Below are 19744 nucleotides of genomic sequence, written 5' to 3'. Positions count from 1 at the left end.
TTTCTGTTTCTTATTTTCCTTAAGCTTATTTCCCCGGACCTCCTCATACCTCCCTTTTTTGTATTCCACTTACGGTAAATTTATTAGTTCAGCAAATCCTTACCATTAAGCTTTTACCCATTTATAGACCTTTTTGTCACATTCTCTTAAAGCATTACAGCTAGAAACCACTTAATTTCTATCCAACATCATTCTATCATTCATTAATTTTACAATATTTCTGTAAGCAATCTTTAAATTTCTTCCAACCTTGTTCCACCGACTCTTCTTCCTGGTCCCGGATTCTGCTAGTCATTTCTGCCAATTCCATATAGTCTATCAACGTCATCTGCCATTCTTCCAAAGTGGGTAGAATCATAGAATAGAATCATAGAGTTGGAAGAGACCACAAGGGCCATCGAGTCCAACCCCCTGCCAAGCAGGAAACACCATCAGAGCACTCCTGACATATGGCTGTCAAGCCTCTGCTTAAAGACCTCCAAAGAAGGAGACTCCACCACACTCCTTGGCAGCAAATTCCACTGTCGAACAGCTCTTACTGTCAGGAAGTTCTTCCTAATGTTTAGATGGAATCTTCTTTCTTGTAGTTTGGATCCATTGCTCCGTGTCCGCTTCTCTGGAGCAGCAGAAAACAACCTTAGATCTTGTGTCTTCCAATACTTTGCAATGAGAATTCTTGCAGCTGTTGTAGCATACATAAAAAAAGTTCTATCCTTCTTTGGCACCAATTGGCCGACTATGCCCAGGAGAAAGGCCTCTGGTTTCTTCAAGAAGGTATACTTAAATACCTTTTTCAATTCATTATATATCATTTCCCAGAAAGCCTTAATCCTTGGGCACGTCCACCAGAGGTGAAAGAATGTACCTTCAGTTTCTTTACATTTCCAACATTTATTGTCGGGCAAATGATAGATTTTTGCAAGCTTGACTGGGGTCATGTACCACCTGTATATCATTTTCATAATATTCTCTCTTAGGGCATTACATGCCATAAATTTCATACCTGTGGTCCACAACTGTTCCCAGTCAGCAAACATAATATTATGTCCAACGTCTTGTGCCCTGAAGTGAACAGGAATATCTGGTTGGCGTGAAGCTTTATGGTGTGGTTGTCATGTCTGGGACATCATGTATACTGTCCTTTTGTATTTTTATTTCCCTCTGCACTGCCCGGTTCTCAGGGAGCCTGACTTTGGCCTTTAATATATAACTGTAATTGATTTATCTCACAGCTAAACTGCAGCAATAAATAAAATAAAAAAATTGTTATAAATTGATATACATTACATCTCCTATTACTGTAAAAAAGTTTTCTTCCGCCCTTCCCCCCCTTGCAGTTATATGTTATGTTGCATTTTTGTTGTGTAACTCATGTTGGGAATCAGTGAAATATTAGATATAAACACAACCTTGTATTCAAATAATATGCCTATTTTTATGCCCTTTAAGAACAAACGTGTGGAGCTCCTTGTGTGTGTGAGTGCTTGTGAGCTCACATGGGGCGGGGAGGGGGCGGTGCCGAATTGAGTCTTTGACCCATGGAAGAAAGCCTAATTTCCCTGCCAGCAGCTGTGTGCACTTTGATCAGCAGCCTGGAGGGAATTAAACACAGGTGGGGGATGTCTGAGGAAACGCTCGCAGCTGTGCCCTGCCAGGCAAGATAGGGCTGGAAGTACAAAGCACGTCATCCCTGCACCTGTAACTGATTCAGATTGGAACCTGCCCTAATAAATAGCCTCCCCTACTTAAGGACAGGCAGCTGTGAGGAGTGTGATGAAGACCAAGGAGGCGTGCAGTGCGTGCTGGGTGAAGGTGTGGCAGAAATGGCTGGAGCGAGGTGTGCGGAGGGACTGTCGCCTACAGGAAACAAGGGAGAAGAGGGGGCAAGTTCTGCCAAGGGCAGCCAGATCCAGGACAGGTGCTCGGGGGGGGGGGGTTGGAGTTGGAACTTCTGGGAGTTTCACATTTTGCCCCTGCCTGCACCAAAAGCTAATTGTGACAGCACCCATTTTGGAGGAAGGAAAAGAGAAAGGATTGAAAAATCAGGTTCAGGATTGTTTCTTTAGTTAAAAGAACGACCCTGCTTTTATTTAACCTTACACCACCTTTAGCTCCTTGGAGAAGAGGTGGGCTATAAATACAAATGTGGGCTGGACAAGGTGGATTTGCAGCTGGTTGACTGACTAAACCCCGAGAGCGCTCTCAGTTTGGTACACACACACTCCACGCACATTTGCACGCACACACACACACAAAGCTCAACACATTTGTTATTAAATGGCATAAAAATAGGCAGTATATATTATTTGACACTGTGCTTGTTAATAGTAGGAGGAGTTTTCAGAGGCTTCGGTTAACTCAGGATTTGCACTCTTAAGGTTTAGAAATGTTAAGAAAAACTTTTGCCATAAGTTTTGGAGTTTGAAGTTTCCCTGAGTTTAATTTGGCTTTAAAGGTAACATCTTGATACCTCAAATGATCTATTATTACTAAGACGTTGTATGACTGTATGACCAAAGGGAAAATTAGTGCCCCTTCCAGTAAAAGTAAATTGCTTGTCAACAGTAGAGCTTCCATGTCCAGAGGCTATCCGAGATAGGATTTATTTGGTTAAAGGATTGTTAAAGGGCTGCATTTCCTAAGATCAGTGAAGACCCATGGGCGTAGCCAGGTCTTGGGGGAGGCAGAACAACCTGATTGGTCAGTTAAGTATTATTGTTTTACTTGATGTGGGAGGGGGCAGCTGCCCCCCTGCCTCCCCTTCTTGGCTATGCCCAGGCCAAGACTCTCAGGTTTCCTTTTAACATAGCTTTTTAAAAGCCTCTTTGACCCTTTTTGCCACCCCTCCTTGAGTTATGAAATCCTTTGAGTTTTGATGGGTAAATTTACTCCCAAGTAAGTTTCCTTCAACGAGGTTCCTTTCAATTTTGTTTCGTTACTCATTTCAGGAAATAATACATTCGTAGTCATCTTAGGTTCCATGTAAGGTGAAGAAATGTTTCTTGCCAAGTAGAAAGTGTCCTGCGATTGCAATCCCAATGCAGCCTGATAGGACAGTGCTTGACGGGGAGCTGCAATGGGCAGGGAAAACGCTGACTCTCCTCCTCGCCTTCCTGGTTTAACTCTTGCATGGTGTGCGCACGTGTGTATGATGTCATGATTGTGTGTCCTCTCCCAGTTGGGGGTGTATACACGTTTGTCTGGTGGCAGACTGGTTACAAAGGTTTTGTGGGCTTGGAACGATCGCTTTAAAATACCTGGCTGCCTTTTGCCTAACTTACCTTTTTTCTTAAGGTTCTGTTACGTATCTAGGGTGACTGGGAAAATAGTACCGGTAATTATTTTTAAAGGGTTTGTGTGTGTGTGTGGTGTGTTTAAAGTCTTTAAAAGTTGTTACATCCTGCAAGTCCTTTCCCAGGAATATAAGGAATTGTTTCACTTCCTTTGCCACAGCACAGGGTTATTTACATCTGTCTTGTTTGAGTCCTCAATGTCTAATTTCTCTCTTCTCTCGCCCATCCCACCAAAAGCAGCAGGGGGTCAGAGATCTGAACGTAAGAAAGCACACACCCAGGGGGTGTAGCATGTTGGGTGCTGGCTTTGTTTTTGAGGAGGGCCCGGCTTGAGGGCCCGGCTTGGGGTGCCTGGGTCGTGCCAGGGCCATAGGTAGGGGGTGGTGAGGAAGGCCCCCGCCAGGGGCGCAGGCGAGGCCCCCCCCGCAAAATCTGCTCCGTGCGGCCTCGAGCGGGAGAACTTGCGCGCGCGGCGGGCGCCTCTTCTTGTTGCTTGCGTAGCCGGCGAAGGAATGAATGGGCAGGAGGGCGCGCGTGAGAGAGCGGGAGGGAGGGAAGGAAGGAAGGTGGGTGTCCTCTCGGGGTGGAGCTACCGGAGCCGGGGAAAGGGCGTCGGCAGGGGAGGCGGGGCAGCACCCGAGCGCCTTCCAAGCACGCTTCAGACCCTACTGGAAGGATACGGAGGGGTAGCCTATAATACTACCCGCGCCCCGCTTGCAGCTGGGGCAACAGCCTCTCCCACAGCCCTATGCGGGAGCCCCAGAGTGCAAAGATAGAATTTTTGAAATCACAATTATCAGAGTGCCTCTGGGCATGTGCAGATTGTTCCTCCCGAAGTAGAAAGAGGTCCGTCTCCCGCTTTAGGAGGAGGGCGAACGGTTCGGTCCAGGGCAAAGGTGGCGGCGAGGGGATGTGTGCGCAGAGGGGGAGCTAGGTGCACTTGCTGTGCACGCGGGGGCGGGGCTGTGCGGGGGCAGGTCTAGCCGTGCGCGGGGAGAGGAGGGCGGGCACCGCCCGCAGCTAGCAATGTCACCCCCCATGACACCCCCATGACACCCAGGACGGGAAAACCCCACCGCACCCCACTTCCTCCGCCACTGCGTGTGGCTCTGCACCACCTGGTAGCCTAGGGACCTCGTCCTCCTCGCGAGAGGCGGAAAGAAGAGCCAACTTGTCCGTGGCTAGGGGGCGCAATCTGGACGGTTCTGCCAGGGGCGCAAGATTACCTAGCTACGGCTCTGGTCGTGCCCATCAAGTGCTGCGTCCACTGGCCGGGCTCCCCCGGGTGGGTGGGGCAACATGGCCCTACTTGGCTGCGTCGTCGCTGAAACCTGCGTCTCCATAGAAAGGGAGGTGTCAAAGATTAAATGCCTCCAATCACAACTAGGGGTGATATGACCTTGATACCCATTTTAGTTATAATTCCAAGGGTTTGCAAATTGTCTACAGAGAGGGCACCCCAGACCCCTTGCTCACATGGAAATGGATCGCTGTCTAAGCCCACCTGCTCACTGACTATGTGCAACAAGTATTTATAATACCAATAGGGGAGTGCCCGGTTTCCTTCTGGCTGTGCTTCCCCTCGTAGTTTACCAAAAGTGGGCCACTAGGCAGCACCCCCCCTCACTGGGTAAGTGAAAAACAGGCGGGCCTCCCACTTATTCCACACCTCATGTCTTTCCCTGCTGATTCCGCCAAGCCCGTTCCCTTGACTGTGGTTTCACTAGATAGGTGGGCACAGTGGGAATCTCGTTCATCCATTCATGCGTGTCACTAGATGAGGAATTTGGCTTTTTTGTCATCATCGGGGCACCACGCCCCTCAGACGTTGCATCTCTTTATCCACAGAGGTATGGATTATTTTCTAGCAATCCCATGCTATACCTGGGGAATTTTCTGGGCGCTCACATCCCAGCACCGAGGGAGGCGGCTGTTTTGTTAAAGATGGAATGAGCATAAATGCCTCCAATCACCACTCATGATGAGAGAACCTTAAGGTCTTGCTTCCAGACAATACCCCAGGGGCCCAGGCTAACAGGTCCTCTGCCAAGCGATCACTCCACACCCCTCTGCAGGAGAGTGTTGCAGATGTGGTTCTCAGGTCTTCCACTTAGTAGCACACATATTTTTTAATTTTAAATATATCTTTATTAATTTTAAATAAATACATTTATGAAAAAAGATGTACATACAAGTAAACAAACACAAACAAACAAACAAACAAACAAACAAATAACAGAAAAATCAAACTACACATTATAAGATACAAGAAGATTAATATTATTATCAACTTATATACTCCTGATACTAAACACAATTATAAAACTTACAGAGAAGAAATTTAAAGCTGGCTTCCAGTTAATCTCACTGTACTTTATCTATCCATTACTTTATATCGCACAGTTACATATTTCTTATATAATTTCTTTTTACCTCCCTATGAACTTATATTTATACAATGCAGGGATCAGTCTAATTCAGCCAAGATGTTTCCTTTTATTCCATAGTTTTCTTAATATTCTTTAAAGATTCCACAATCCTTATAGACTTTTTGCTTTGGTTGGCCTCTTACTCTTCCTGTCGCTTTCGCTACCTGCAGATATTCTACCATTAGGATTTGCCAATCTTCCGTGTTGGGTATTATTGTGTCTTTCCAATTTCTTGCTACTAAAATTCTGACCATCATTATTCCGTACATGAACAATGTTCTTTTTTTATTTCCCTATTTCTTTTGGCAAAATGCTTAATAAAAATATTTCTGGCCTCTTTTTGAATGTTAATTTAAATAATTCTTAAATTTCTTCATATATATTATTCCAAAAAACACAAATATCTGTACCTTTCCACCACATATGCAAATAAGACCCAATTTCTTTATTACACCTCCAACATAAAGGTGATCTGTTCTTATACATTTTAGCAAGTTTTTCTGGAGTTTGATGCCATCTATACCTCATCTTAATTGTGTTTTTCATGAGACTGTAGCAGGCCATGAATTTTATGTCTTCCCACCGTAATTTTTCCCATTGTTCCATAAATATTATAACCCAAATCTTGTGTCCATCTCACCATTATGCCTTTCACTTGTTCTTCCTTTACCTCCCATTCCAATAGGAGGTCGTATACCCGTGAGATATATTTTCCTTTACTTTGTATCAATTCTTTTTCAAATTCTGATGTTTCTTTTGCAAGCCCTACTTTTTTATCAAAGGTTAATCTTTGATGTATCTGAAAATATTGCAGCCAGTTTGTCAAATTTGTCAAATGCCCTTTAATTTCTTCATATTTTTTCAGTATAGGTTCATCCTGTTGTCCTTCTAATAATAATCGGTATGTGGCCCATTCCCCTTCCATATTCTTTTTCTTAACTGCCTGTGCTTCTGTAAGTGAGCTCCACAGGGGGTTCTTGGGTTCTAGTATTCCTTTATATTTTGACCAGATCTTATATAATTATTTCCTTATTAAATGATTCAGGAAGCCCCTGTGGACCTTTACCTTCTCATATATTAAATAGGCATGCCACCCATACCGATTATCATATCCCTCCAAATCTAATACATCAAAATCCCTTAATGTTATCCAGTCTTTCATCCATAGTAGTGCTGCAGCTGCATGATTTAACTCTAGATCAGGGAGTGTGAAGCCTCCTCTTTTTTATCACTTGGTAGCGCTCTTTAACCAACTCCAGGAGACTAGTGTTGCCGGCGTAGTAGTGGACTTTCTGAGCATGAGCCCTCTGCAGGTCCACCTGTTCGTCCACTTGAAATGTTCTTATACATTTTGGATAATTTTAGTGGTGTTTTAGTGGTGTTACGTACCAGCAGAATTGCATCTACATAAAATTTTCTTTCAAGGTGTAGCATGCAGTGAACTTCATAGATTTTCCCAGGCATTCATTGGGATACTATAGCCAAAATCTTGAGCCCACTTGACCATTACAGATTTTAGAGGATTACAGATTGGAGAGGATTTTCACTTTAGAGTTGATCAGTTCTTTTTGCAATGTAGAGGGTTGCATCGCAAAACCATTTCTCTAGTTTAAATACCTCGTAAAGTTGGTGATATTGTAACCAACCTGACAGATGTTCTCTCATTTCTTCAGAGCCTTTTCATTCCTCTTCCTTCCATATTTTTTCTTCTTCACTGCTAGTGCTTCAAGGGGAGATATCCACCACAGAGTTTTAGGTTCAAGCAAATCTTTGTATTTTCCCAAACCATATAGAGAGGTTTCCTTATAATATGATTATTATTTTTTTGTGGATCTTAACTTTATCATAACCTTAAGTAGGCATGCCAGCCATAGCGGTTGTAATGTCCTTCCAGGTCTAGAAGGTCTGTGTTTTGTAGTGTACACCATTCCTTGATCCAGGAGAGACAGGCCGCTGTATGAGACCTGTAGCAGACTTGGAGAACGTGGTTCAGAGTTTCGGGCATCTGGCACCCGCCGCGATATAGCCAGTCAGCTCTCTGTCCCCTGGCCAAGTGGGACCTGGTTGGAAGCACATTGATGTGCATCTGAATGGAATTACGATAGTCCTTGCCCGACAGGAACTTAGTGCAGCCGTAGACCCAGTTGTGCTGGCTACGGGTTTTCCCAGACTCCTTCAATGCACAACCATCCACCGATTGGTACAGGAGACTGGCCCATCGGCGTTTTTGTGCCTGAGCTGGGAACAGGCAGTTTCCCCTCTCTAGTAGCCGCCCCTCTAACAGAGAGAGCTCCCACCTCAGAAAGGTCCCAGATATAGACTGCTCCGTCCTTACCAGTGGCAGTCGTAGGAGCTGATCCCTACGAAGTCGTGGCATCATCCAGCGCATCGCCGGAATTCCTAGGCCTCCGTCACTGACCTTAGTGTGGAAGTACACGACAGGCGTACTATCCGGGAGACCTAGCCACTTTCTCACTGCCGTCCTCACACAGCGGTCCACTCTGTTGAGCAGTCCCACTGTGGTTGAGCCCATAGAGAGCTGATGGTATAGCGACGGCACGAAAGCCAAACATCCATTGCTGAGGCTTCAAGGGAGCTTTGCCAATGGTGTCCAGAAGCTCCTTTAGATGGTCCAGAGGCTGAATTGCCATGCGTCCTTCTGGCTTGAAGGGCACACCCAGGTAGTGCCACTGGTCCGACCGCTTGAGAGCTTGCAACGATTTGCTGTTACAGGTGAATACCTGCCGCAGGTTCACCACCGTTTTCTTCTCCTTGGGGATGACTTCCAAGGATACTGTCAAGCTCTTCCCAGAGTTTACAGTGAGGCCACATAGTGCTAGATGTCTACCCACTATGTCGATGGTAGTTTGTAGCCCTACTGGTGTAGACTCCACAAACACCAGGTGGTCTGCAAAGGCTACGCTGTTCACTGTCACGCCTTCTCCCAGGTCGGCCCATACCTCCGTCGGTATCTTCCGAAGGAGACGGTCCATGATCATATTAAATATGCAGGGTGACATGGGGTCACCCTGCTTCACCCCACACCTGGGGTGAAATTCCTGGGAGGTTGCGCCACCGCACGTAGGTACGTCGGTACTCCGGTCATAGACATCACTTATATAGTGTGTCTTTGGGTCGGGGATCCCCATCATCTGAAGGGTTTCCTTGATGGTACTATGGGTCACAGAGTCGAACGCTTTCGCCACGTCCAGGGATGCCAAGTACAACGGTTTCGACCACTGCTTGTGGTTCCGGAGTACCATATCCAGGAGGAAGATGTTTTCGGAACACCCATCAAACTGCTGGAAGGCCCGTTGTCTAGGGTCTAGGTCGACTTCCCGAGTCAACCACGCAGCCAGGACCTTATGGAAGACTCTGGTCAGTACTGGGGAGACAGTTATTGGGTGGAAGTCTCCCGGATCTTGGGCATGCTCTTTTTTGGGAATCAGTGTTGTTCGAGCCCCCAGCAACGACTGGGGGCATTTCCCACATACCATTATTAGGTTGAAGAGCCGCTCCAGCGCACCTAGAGGCAGCTTCTTCACCTGTTCCATTGTCATTCCGTCAGGTCCTGGCGCTGTCGAGCCCGATGGCATGGCTCTCTTTATTTCAGCAGCAGTCATGGGTTCCCATAAGAATGTTATAACATCCCTCCTGGGGCCAGGGCCAGGTGAGCAGTCCGGAGCCCTGGTCATTAGCTTTTCCCAGTACTGAAAGAGGCTTGCACCGTTCTCGATTGGCACATTTCTGTTCTTATCAAGAGCCCACTTAATACATTTAGTGGGACTCTTATGCCATAGATTTTGGAATTTGGCATATTGCTCTTGCCTCATCCGCCTTTTGGACGTCTGTTGTTGCTCCTGGCTACTTCATTCCCCTCTCTGCGCCCTCCAGGGTCGCGTGCCCTCCATGCCCCGCACAACCAGAGATAGTTCTTCATACACGTCGGTGAGCGTCCTCGACCCGATGGTGGCACTCAGCCTTTCCAACCGCACGAGGTGTTCCGTGGTGGCTGGCATCCTGGGGAGCTGCTGCAGATGTTGTATTAGCCTGTCCCGCCACTGGGTATTCGAAGCTTCCACCTCAGTTTGAGGGGCCGGTCCGCTTGCCGCCTCTAGCTGTTCCTGGGTATACGTCGCAACCAGTTGCCGGTAGGCCTGCTGGCACCTATGGGCTTTTATAGCCTCTGCTGTTCTCTCTGGGAACTTCTCCATCAGGGCTAGGTTCATATGGCATGCCCCCGAGGTTAGGAGTCTTGCCTCCTCTCTGGCCAGCAGTGCTGTTTCCTCAGGGGTCCATCTCCTCTTCACCTGATGCGTATTTTGTTGCGCATCATACCAGTCTGGGTGGGCTCGTCGGTGATGAACACTGCGTCCGGTCTTGGTGGTAAAGGCCCTCTTGCAACCTGGGTGTTCGCATACAAATACTGGCTGTTCCACCGCAGGAACTACACCAGGCCCAGCAGCACGGGAGCTGCTCCTCACCCGGGTGGTCCGGTCAGATGACCCGCCACCTCTCTTTGTGGTATTACCACAAGGATTCATTCCAATTACGGATCTGGGTGAGGGTGAACTGAACCTCTCTGGCAACGACCCAGAGGTTCAGAGTAAGCCATCCCTGTTAGCCGCCTAAAGACGTTACCGCCTAAAGACGTTGCCCGACTCTCACCACGAGGAAGTAGGGATAGGCACGTGGAAAAGACGCCGAAGATCGATCAGTATAACATCACAGATCATCAGCTGCCATTTTCCTTAAGAGAGTCATAGTTACTCCCGCCGTTTACCCATGCTTCATTGAATTTTTTCACTTTGACATTCAGAGCACTGGGCAGAAATCACATCCCATCAACACCCACCGCGGGCCTTCGCGATGCTTTGTTTTAATTAAACAGTCCGATTCCTATGGTCTGCACCAGTTCTAAGTCAACTGCTGGGTGCCAGCTGAGGCAGGACAAGGCATTAGGCTATTTATTTATTTTTTGGGGGGAAAATTGTTTGGGAGGTGACTAGTTTATTTTGTATTATGGTGTGTTTTGTAGCACTAGTTTTTAATCCTGCTCTCTTCTATCTGACAATGCTGTAAGCATACAGCATACAGCCCTCCGATCACAACCCATGGTGATGGAGCCTGGAGATATTTCTTTCCTATTATTCCTAAAGGCACCAGTTCTTTTATGCCCACTCCATGGCACTCTTACTTGCAGTTTCTGTTGCACAGTGTCTGTAGACTACTGTAACACCCTTGTATTGCTTCAGGGTCTCAGATGTATGGCATCCACCTCTACACAGTCTGTCAAGTCTTCTGCCTCTGGCTAGACCTTTTCGTATTGGGAGCACATTTATCCAGAGTTTTATGGAATTAAAGTAATCCCTTCCTGACAGAAAACATGTGCAACCATGCCTCTTGGTTTGGTGTTTTTTATTCTTTTTCTAACCCCCACCATCAATGTGCTCCCCTGCTTCATCAATCCATCTTTCACTCAGGGCCCCTGTTGTATGCAGGAAGCTTCCTCTGTTTCTGAAGTGATGTTCCATTACCTTCAGTTCCTTTGCCAGGAAGTTCCCAGCTAAGGACTGCTCGCCAACCTGCTTAAAAGCAATTTTTGAAGGTGTTCTCTATGCAGGCTCCGTATGCTCCATCTCAGCCATTGCAAACAGGGACCTCCATCATTTACCTTGATGTGAAACTATGCCACAAGTCTGGATGCCGGGAGACCAAGCCAGGTTCTACTTGTCCTTGAGCAGCTGTCCATGCAGGTAAGCATTTGCACCCCTCCAACTCTAACGACAGCTGGTTGTAAAAGTAGGGTAGGACCACAGTCTGTAGTCTGAACACCCTGTGTTAGGGTTTCAGGGAACCCTTCCTCAAGATTTCCCTTGCAGCCTCTCAAGGGGTTGGATTGCCATTCTTCTCTCAGTGGTGAATGGGATCCTAAGCTATTTCCATTTGCCTGACCTCTTTAGTGCCATTTTAGCATTGACCACCACTTTCTTTTGGGGACGTTCTCCAGGGAGACCATTAGGAACTTCTGGTATTGATGGTAAGCCCACATAGTGCCAGATGTTCCACCACTACATGAGGGCTGTGAGGTTGGATACTCAGCTCTTCAAAGGAGCTGCTGTTTTTCCTAGCAGTGGGTATCATGCATTGGAACCACAAAATGCATGAATGGATTATAGAATGGTAGAGTTGTAAGAGACCAGGAATCATCTAGTCAAAGCTCCTGAAATTCAGGATTACTGGAACAGCAAGTCCAAATTCTGTCTGAGTCACCCAAAACCCTGAAGGGGTGGGCTCCATTCCATTCTGAAAGATGCATTACAGTTGTCTAACAACTGGAAGACTGGAAAGGGATCCCCTGTGGAAAAGCTAAGGGGGTGATGGGTGCTCCTCCAGTTCTTTGAGTGTGGAAAGTGTAGCCTGATGCACAGTTGTCTACATGAGCCTCAGAAGGTTCTGTGTCTTGAGAGAAGGATTGATAGGTACAGCTCCTGCTGTGGTCCCCACTGAATTGGGGCTTTGGATGCCTATTGGCACTTATGGTACAATAACCCCAAGATCTGGGTGAGCCCTGGAATGAGTGCAAGTACTTGGGTGTGTGTGTGTGAAATGAGAAGTAAATCTGATCCTCCATGCTCTGCAATAATTTTCCTACCAGGCTGGCAGAAGCTCAACTGCACACCACTGAAGTTCTGAGCCCAGCTTGGACAAGGTGATGATGTGCCCAGAGTAATAATACCTTTATTGTCATTATATAACCTGTGTACAATGAAATTAAACAAGCCTCCTCCCCCAAACAATCTTGCTGCACTCTGTGCGCTTATCGAACAACACACCACCTCGCAAGTCAATTTTGCTGTGTTATTTTCCATTCAACAGCCTAACAGCCCACAGATCGAAGCTATTTTTTAGCCTGTTGGTACGACTGATTATACTTCTATATCTCCTGCCCGAGGGTAGAAGATTTTCCAAGTGAGGTCCTCACTAAGGTAAACTCCCAGGAATTTAAAGCAGGGGACTCTCTCCACACAGCACCCCCCCCCAATATACAATGGGGCTGGTTCCCCTCTCTTCCTCCGGAAGTCCAACAGCATCTCCTTTGTCTTACTAATATTTAGGTGCAAGTTATTCTCTGAGCACCTAACCAATATTTGTTTGTTCATTAATAGGCTGCCACTGGAGTGGATATTGGGATTGGTCCTAGGTTTCCTCTGCTGGCTGTATCCATACCTGTGCCATAATGTTCCTGTACTTCACGTGGATCTGGAGCTTGGCGGTCATGAATTCTCACTGGGGCAGCAGAAGTTTCTGCCGTGATTGGACTTATTGTTTGGCAGCAACCGGTGGCTCATATAATGTTGGATCTGCACGCAGATAACCAGAACACGGACATGGAGGCTTTTTGTGATATTTCAAGCTGTTAAATAAAAATGATTTGTGTATTAGAACATATATTTCAGATAAGTCTAGCTAAATAAGATGGCGCATGCTTTACATTGTGCCAAGGTAGCCTGACTGGAACGTGAATCGTGGAGAACCATGGTCCAGGGGTGCTTCCAAGGACTTGCAGGAGGTGGCACCACTTACTGGTGTTTTTTGTTACAATTATAACTATGAGATTGCTTCATTGCATATTTTTCATTGCTGTTGTGGGTTTTTCTTGCAAGCTGAGTAACAGATTCACTGCATAACTCCACTCCTTCTAGACCCCGAGGAACTTGCGGAAGATTGGGCGTGTAGATTGTTAGGGTTATCTTGAAGGGGTGGGTTGTGCTGAACCAAAGGTGAACTGTTCTGGAAGCTCTGCAAACACCATTTTGGTAGTCAAGATAACCCCACAATTAATGGGTAGTTGTTGTAGTGATGAGCTCATGGAAGCTAATTGGCTTGTTTTGATGCTATGCTTAACTGGGGGGTTCGGGTGCACGGAGTCCAGAAAGAGGAGCTAGCTGTCAGACTTTGGTATTTGCCACCTATGCCCTCATCTGGTCAAGTGGAGTGATGGGAAGTCCTGGCCGAAGTGAAGAATGCTGCTTTGTGTATACAGATGTATGAAAGTTTGCTTGGGTGCAGACAAGCCAACTCCTTGCTGAGGTTGTCTGTCCTGCAACTGTAAAGGGTGGGAGGCCTGGCAGACTGATTTGCTGTAATAAAGCTTTTAATAAAGCACTAGAACTGATCACTCTGGAGTTTGACTTCCATCTGTGGTACGCCTGCACCCAACCACTCCCACAAGACCTCCTTTGGATCTGCAGTTCAGAACATCATACCAGGCAGCCTTTGGCTCTGGGTAGACTGGGTTGTTGATCCCCTTCAGGTAGATCACAAAGCTCTTCAGTCTACCCAGTGGAGAACTGAAGGCTGTCAGCTGTCATGTCTACCAACTGGAGAGAGAAAGCACCCAGTGCCGAACTCTGCACATGCCCCAAATTGGTAAGACTTGATTCAAATAGTTTCTTTATGGAAAGGTTCAGCCTTGCTGACATCCTCTACATATTAACAACCAGCACCCACCTTCCGGCGTGTTGGTGGTCTGGTCGCGGGTGGGGCGGGCTGGGGACGGTGGCGCCTGGGAGCTGCAGTTTCTCGCCCAGGAAAGGTTCTGGTTGGCATCCGCCGCCCAACTGCACCAGCCCTCCTCAAAGAAGCATGAGAGGAGGGTCTCTGGGGGAGAAAGGCAGGCGGGTGGGTCCCGGGGTGCCTTTTCTGCCCTCCCCCTTCCAGTGGTGCCCACATCCCCCCTGCCTCAAATGCCCCCCGACTGCTCACTGCCACCCCATTCGTTGCCGCCTTGCCACAGTCCTTGGTACCATCACAATGGTGGGCAGGGGTCACACAGCTGCTTGGTAGGCATGGGCGCTCGTCTGGGGCACAGCTCCGGGGACCTGGAAACGTTGGGACGGTGAATGGGGATCCTCCAAGCCCAGAGGCAGTCTATCTGGTTGGCTGGGTTTGGGGGAGGCGGAAAAGAAAGCCTTACTTTGGGGGCCACAGTTCCTGAACTGCACATCGTCCAGCGCCACGCTCACCACCGAGGAGAAGGTCACCTGTAGAGGGGGAGACAGCGCTCTTTACATGCTCCGGCGAAGGAGCCGGCCGGCGAGAGCGAGGAGCCCCAGACCCACCTGGAAAGCGCACGGGACTCTTCTGGTGGAGGCCAGCAGGGGGCGCCAGGCGCCAGAGGACGAGGCGGAGCTTCGCCATGGCTCAGCTCCAATGTGAAGCTCCCGTTGAGTCCTGCAGGGGAAGGGTGAGGGTCTGGGGGGGGTCATCTAGTCTGACTCGGCGTGGATTGCGGATTGCCATCTGGTCTCAGTCGCTCTCGTTTTTATCAGTCCCCAAAAGGGAATGGGAAGCAGGGCACCAGTAAATGTCATCATCGTATCATATAATTTCTATTGATTGATTTCTAGACTACCGACCCGCCTACTGGGGTTGGCGTAAAGAAATACCATCCTGATCATTCTTATCATGACGTTGCGCGTTGCTCGCCACCGATGTGAAATCCCTCCACAGAAGACAGGGAGGGAGGGATATAAGGTGGTTCAGTAGGTGTCTGCCCAGTGTTAACCTTTTCCTTCCAGCCTTAACATCACCATCAGCCTTCGAGGTTAGAGCATCAGGATCGCACCAGTCAGTCGGATCACTGGGGCCATTGTGCGTTGCTCGCCACCGACTGCAACGAGGCCTATTCAGTGGAGTCTGAGAACATTCTCACAGCCTTCCCCACGTACCACTCCGTACATAGCAACAGGCACATTAGCTGGGGGTGGAGAGAAGATTGGGGAACTGCCTTTCCCCAGCAGCAACAGAGACCTCTGCTTGAACGCTGAGAAACAACAAATGCAGCATGAAACTAAAGCAATTCTTCGAGTCTCTGGATCGTGCGGGAAACACTTATTGTATGAATGAAAAACGTGTTTGGGCTCCTTTAATATCTTTGGAAAGCTGCATTTTAGTGCCCCCCCCCCCATATCTTGATTTCGACGCATTCTGATCTCAGAAAGTCCCTTATTGGGGGTGAGCTTTGAAGCCTTCTTGAACTGGCCAGCAGAGGGCGATATGGAATTTCGTTGCCATAGACTGGGGTGGGGGCGGAGGGGTGGGGAGGGAAGAGTGAAAGGATCACAGGGAATTATTCCGGCTTGCTACTTTGCAGCAGATGGCTCTGAAAGCACTTTGCAGCAAGCACTTCACCTTCATTAAAACAAAAGGGGGCAAATTAAAAACGAATCCGCAGAAGTGCATTTGGAGCCCCCGGGAAAACAGTTCCACGTGCCATCGTGTTCCTCGTCTTTGTTGTCCTCAGTTGAGAGAAACCTCTCTTACTCTGGAGGAAGAGGAAGCAAACGCGCATTTGGTGTAAAAGGCGACAAAACGTATGGGGAAAGCCTCAGCCTCCATCAAAGTCCATTTTTGCAACATCAGGAACTTGTAGCCAGGCCTCACCTCTGAAGGTCCGCATCCAACATCTGTGATGAAAGATGCCAGATGGGTTTCTCTTATGAAAAGGTGAATGCCAGTCCTGTGTCGCCGTGCCGGATTTACGTATAAGCTAAACAAGCTATAGCTTAGGGCCCTACTCTCTTGGGGACCCCCACAAAATTAAAAGGGGAAAAAACCCAGATTTACATTTCCAAAATATAAGATAAAAAAGAAACAAAATCAAACCTACCTACAGCAACAGTGTTTTGTGTTGTGTATGGACCTATTAAATTACCAGCGAGGGGTGAACGGCAGCAGCTGGGGTGGCGGTCGGTCAGAGTTCCGTGCCCGCGCGGCTGTCTGCCGTCCCCTGCCTGCCTGCCTGTCCCCCTCCCCCCCGGTGGACCGGGTAGCCGCCCGTCCCTGGGTTTAGGAGCGCCGGGGAGCAGGGAGCAGGGAGGGAGTCAGGGTGGCCGTCCCATGCCAGGTAGACCGGGCAGGAGCCTGTCCCTTGGTTTAGGAGCGCCGGCCAGGCAGGCAGGCAGGCAGGCAGGCAGGCAGGCAGGCAGGCAGGCAGGCAGGCAGGCAGGCAGGCAGGCAGGCAGGCAGAGTGGCCGTCCCCTGCCTGCCTGCCTGCCTGCCTGCTCCCCCAATCCCCCAGTTGACCGGCTAGGCACCCCTCCCTCGCTTTAGGAGCGCCCCCGTGTGGCCGGCGCATGGCAGGGCGGCCGTTCCTTGCCTGCCTTCTCCCAGGTAGACCGGGTAGGCGCCAGTTCCTTGATTTAGGAGCGCCCTCGTGTGGCCAGCATGGTAAGGGCGAGGCAGCCGTTCTCCTAGTCCTCCTCCTCCTCCTCTTCCTTCTTCGTATCCCTATTGTTGTCATGATCGTGCGTGCTTGCGTTCGTGCGTGCGGTCGAAATGGGCGATGCGTGTGTGTGTGTGCGGCTGCCTGCCTGCCCACCCGCCTCCCTCTCTCTCCGTGATCTATTTTGAGTCTCTCTCTCCCCCACCCGCAAGCACAATGGGGGGGGCGGGGGTGGATTCTTGGGTGTGCAGGAGAAGAGGCACCTCGGCAGAGAGGGCAGCACCAGGCAGGCAGGCAGGCAGGCAGGCAGACAGGCACACAATAGCCAGTGTGGTGTAGTGGTAAAGAGTGGTAGACTCCTAATCTGGTGAACCGGCTTCGTGTCTGTAGTTGCTGGGTGACCTTGGGCTAGTCACACTTCTCTGAAGTCTCTCGGCCCCACTCACCTCACAGAGTGTTTGTTGTGGGGGAGGAAGGGAAAGGAGAATGTTCGGTGCTTTGAGTTTCCTTCGGGTAGTGAAAGCAGGATATCAAATCCATGTATCCCGGGTAGGAACATAGCCCTTTGTTTAGGAGCACCAGGCGGGCGGCAGGCAGGCAGGCAGGCAGGCAGGCAGGCAGGCAGGCAGGCAGGGAGCGTGGCCGTACCCTGCCTGCCTTCCTCCAGGTAGACTGGGAAGAAATGTACGCACGGACGATCATGACAATAGGGATACGAAGAAGAAGAAGAAGAAGAAGAAGAAGAAGAAGAAGAAGAAGAAGAAGAAGAAGAAGAAGAAGAAGAAGAAGAAGAAGAGTTGCCCTGCTCTACTCGTGAGAAGGCATGCAAGGAACAGCCGCTCTGCCTTTCGCCGGCCACACGGGGGCGCTCCTAAAGCGAGGGAGGGGTGCCTAGCCGGTCAACCTGGAAGCAGGCAGGCAGGCAGGCTGCGGACGAACGCCCTGACTCCCTCCCTGCTCCTCGGCGCTCCTAAACCAAGGGAGGGGTGCCTATCTGGTCTACCTGGGGGGGGGGGAGGCAGGCAGGCAGGCAGGCAGGCAGGCAGGCAGGCAGGCAGGCAGGCAGGCAGGCAGGCAGGCAGGCAGGCAGGCAGGCAGGCAGGCAGGCAGGCAAGCAAACAGGTCATAGCCTCCCTGCGTTTCTGCATGCCTACCTGCTGCCTGTCTAGCACTCCTAAACAAAGGGCCAGGTTTCTGCCCGGTCTACTTGGAGGAAGGCAGACATGGGATGGCCACGCTACCTGCCCGCCTGCTTGCCTGCCGTCTGGCATTCTTAAACGAAGGGACAGGTTTCTACACGGTCTACCTGGAAGCAGGCAGGCAGGCAGGCAGGCAGGCAGGCAGGCAGGCAGCCAGCCCTGACTCCCTCCTTACTCCACTGCACTTCCATACAAAGGGCCAAGTTCCTACCCGGTCTACTTGCCGGAGGGCAGGCATGGTTGTGCTGCTAAAGCAATGAAGCGTCGCCTGCAGAACCACCGCCAGCCTACTCCCACCCAGCCCCACCAGCGACGGACAGGGACACCCTCCGCGCGAGGGATGCCTCCGCCGGCCGCCTGGGGGCCTCACGCGCGGGACCGGAGGATGGAAGGACGGACGGAAAACCCGAACCGGGTGGTTGTGTGGAGCGGCAGCTCGCCTGCCCGCGAGCTCGATTCGGCTGGTAGACCGGGTTTTCCGAGGCCCAGCACCCCCGGCCGGCAGACTCCTCCGGCGTGGAGCTAGACCCGGCCGCCCCCCCGGAAAACGGCCAGCGCTTCCGCTCCTTCCGCCGGGAAGACCGGCCGAGCCACCCCCGCTTGCCGACCGGTAGACCGGGGCCACCGGTAACCGCGCTCCCTGGACCGGGCAGGGGCCGGACCCACGCCGACGCCGCCTCAGCCTGCCCTTCGCCGGCCTTCGCCCTCTCCGCCCGCCCGCCCGCCGGTCGCCGAGAAGCAAGGCCGGGCGCCAGGAACGGTCTACCGCCGCCCCGCCGCATGGGTAGACCGGCACGACCGGGGAGCCACGGAGCCTCTTGCCGGAGCGAGCCTGCCGCGTCTGGCCGCCAGGGGCTTCCGAGACGCCGGCCTGTGGCGGCGGCGGTGCCGGTGCCCGAGACGCCGTCCGCTCTCGCCGGGCAAGGACGGCATGCGCGCGGAGATTTCTGGCGACAGGGTTTTCAGGACCCTCTGGAGAACCGCAGACGACCCAACCGCGCTCCCCGGCCAGTGTGGACCCACGGCGGGGGCAGGCGCGGCGTCTGACGCGGTACTTCTGGTTGAACCGAAGACGACCCAACCGCGCTCCCCGGCCAGTGTAGACCCACGGCGGGGGTAGGCGTGGCGTCCGACGCGGGTCTTCCGGGGGGAACCGAAGACGACCCAACCGCGCTCCACGGCCAGTGTAGACCCACGGCGGGGGCAGGCGCGGCGTCCGACCCGGTTCCCTCGGAGCAGCGGTGAGCATCCTCCTTCTCCGATCCCATGCCACTGGCCTTCGGGTCTCTGCCGGGAGAGGGGCGGCGAGGTGGGAGAGCGGCTGGCGGCGGGCTGCGATCCTGGCTCCAGGACCTGCGACCCTCGAGCGGCCCCTGTGCTCCCGTGGCCGCGGCCGCGTTTCCCAGCTTCTCGCGGGAGTGAGGGTGGGGACTGCCCCGCGGTGGGGCGGACCCCGCGCTCGGTTAGTGGGGACAGGGCCCACGTCGCTATCCGGGACCGGACACCGACGTTCGCGTCGGGGAGGGCCCTCCGCGGGCCGGCTGGCGGCCGGTGTTCAGGCGGAGCGGAAGCCTCCCCTTCCCCACGTCCGTC

At 50.9% G+C, this 19744-nt stretch overlaps 2 long non-coding RNA genes across 4 annotated transcripts; one reads left to right on the top strand and one right to left on the bottom strand.

The window, feature by feature from the left end:
* Nucleotides 1-806: 806 nt before the first annotated feature.
* On the top strand, nucleotides 807-13170 carry LOC309519920. Of its 3 annotated transcripts, none has more exons than XR_014214067.1 (2): nucleotides 807-1837; nucleotides 11266-13170. It is a non-coding gene; the product is annotated as an uncharacterized lncRNA (long non-coding RNA). The 3 variants fall into 3 exon arrangements; XR_014214068.1 differs by having other exon boundaries at nucleotides 11206-13170; XR_014214069.1 differs by having other exon boundaries at nucleotides 807-1918.
* Nucleotides 13171-14519: 1349 nt separating this feature from the next.
* Nucleotides 14520-15096, bottom strand: LOC309519921. The gene is made up of 3 exons (XR_014214070.1): nucleotides 14848-15096; nucleotides 14703-14769; nucleotides 14520-14607 (listed from the first exon to the last, which is right to left on the bottom strand). It is a non-coding gene; the product is annotated as an uncharacterized lncRNA (long non-coding RNA).
* Between the last annotated feature and the right edge of the window lie 4648 nt (nucleotides 15097-19744).

The sequence above is a fragment of the Podarcis vaucheri genome, assembly GCF_965113315.1.
Source record: "Podarcis vaucheri genome assembly, chromosome: 15".
Classification (NCBI taxonomy): domain Eukaryota; kingdom Metazoa; phylum Chordata; class Lepidosauria; order Squamata; family Lacertidae; genus Podarcis; species Podarcis vaucheri.
Note: the sequence above shows the minus strand (reverse complement) of the source record. Positions and strands in the feature narration are given on the sequence as shown.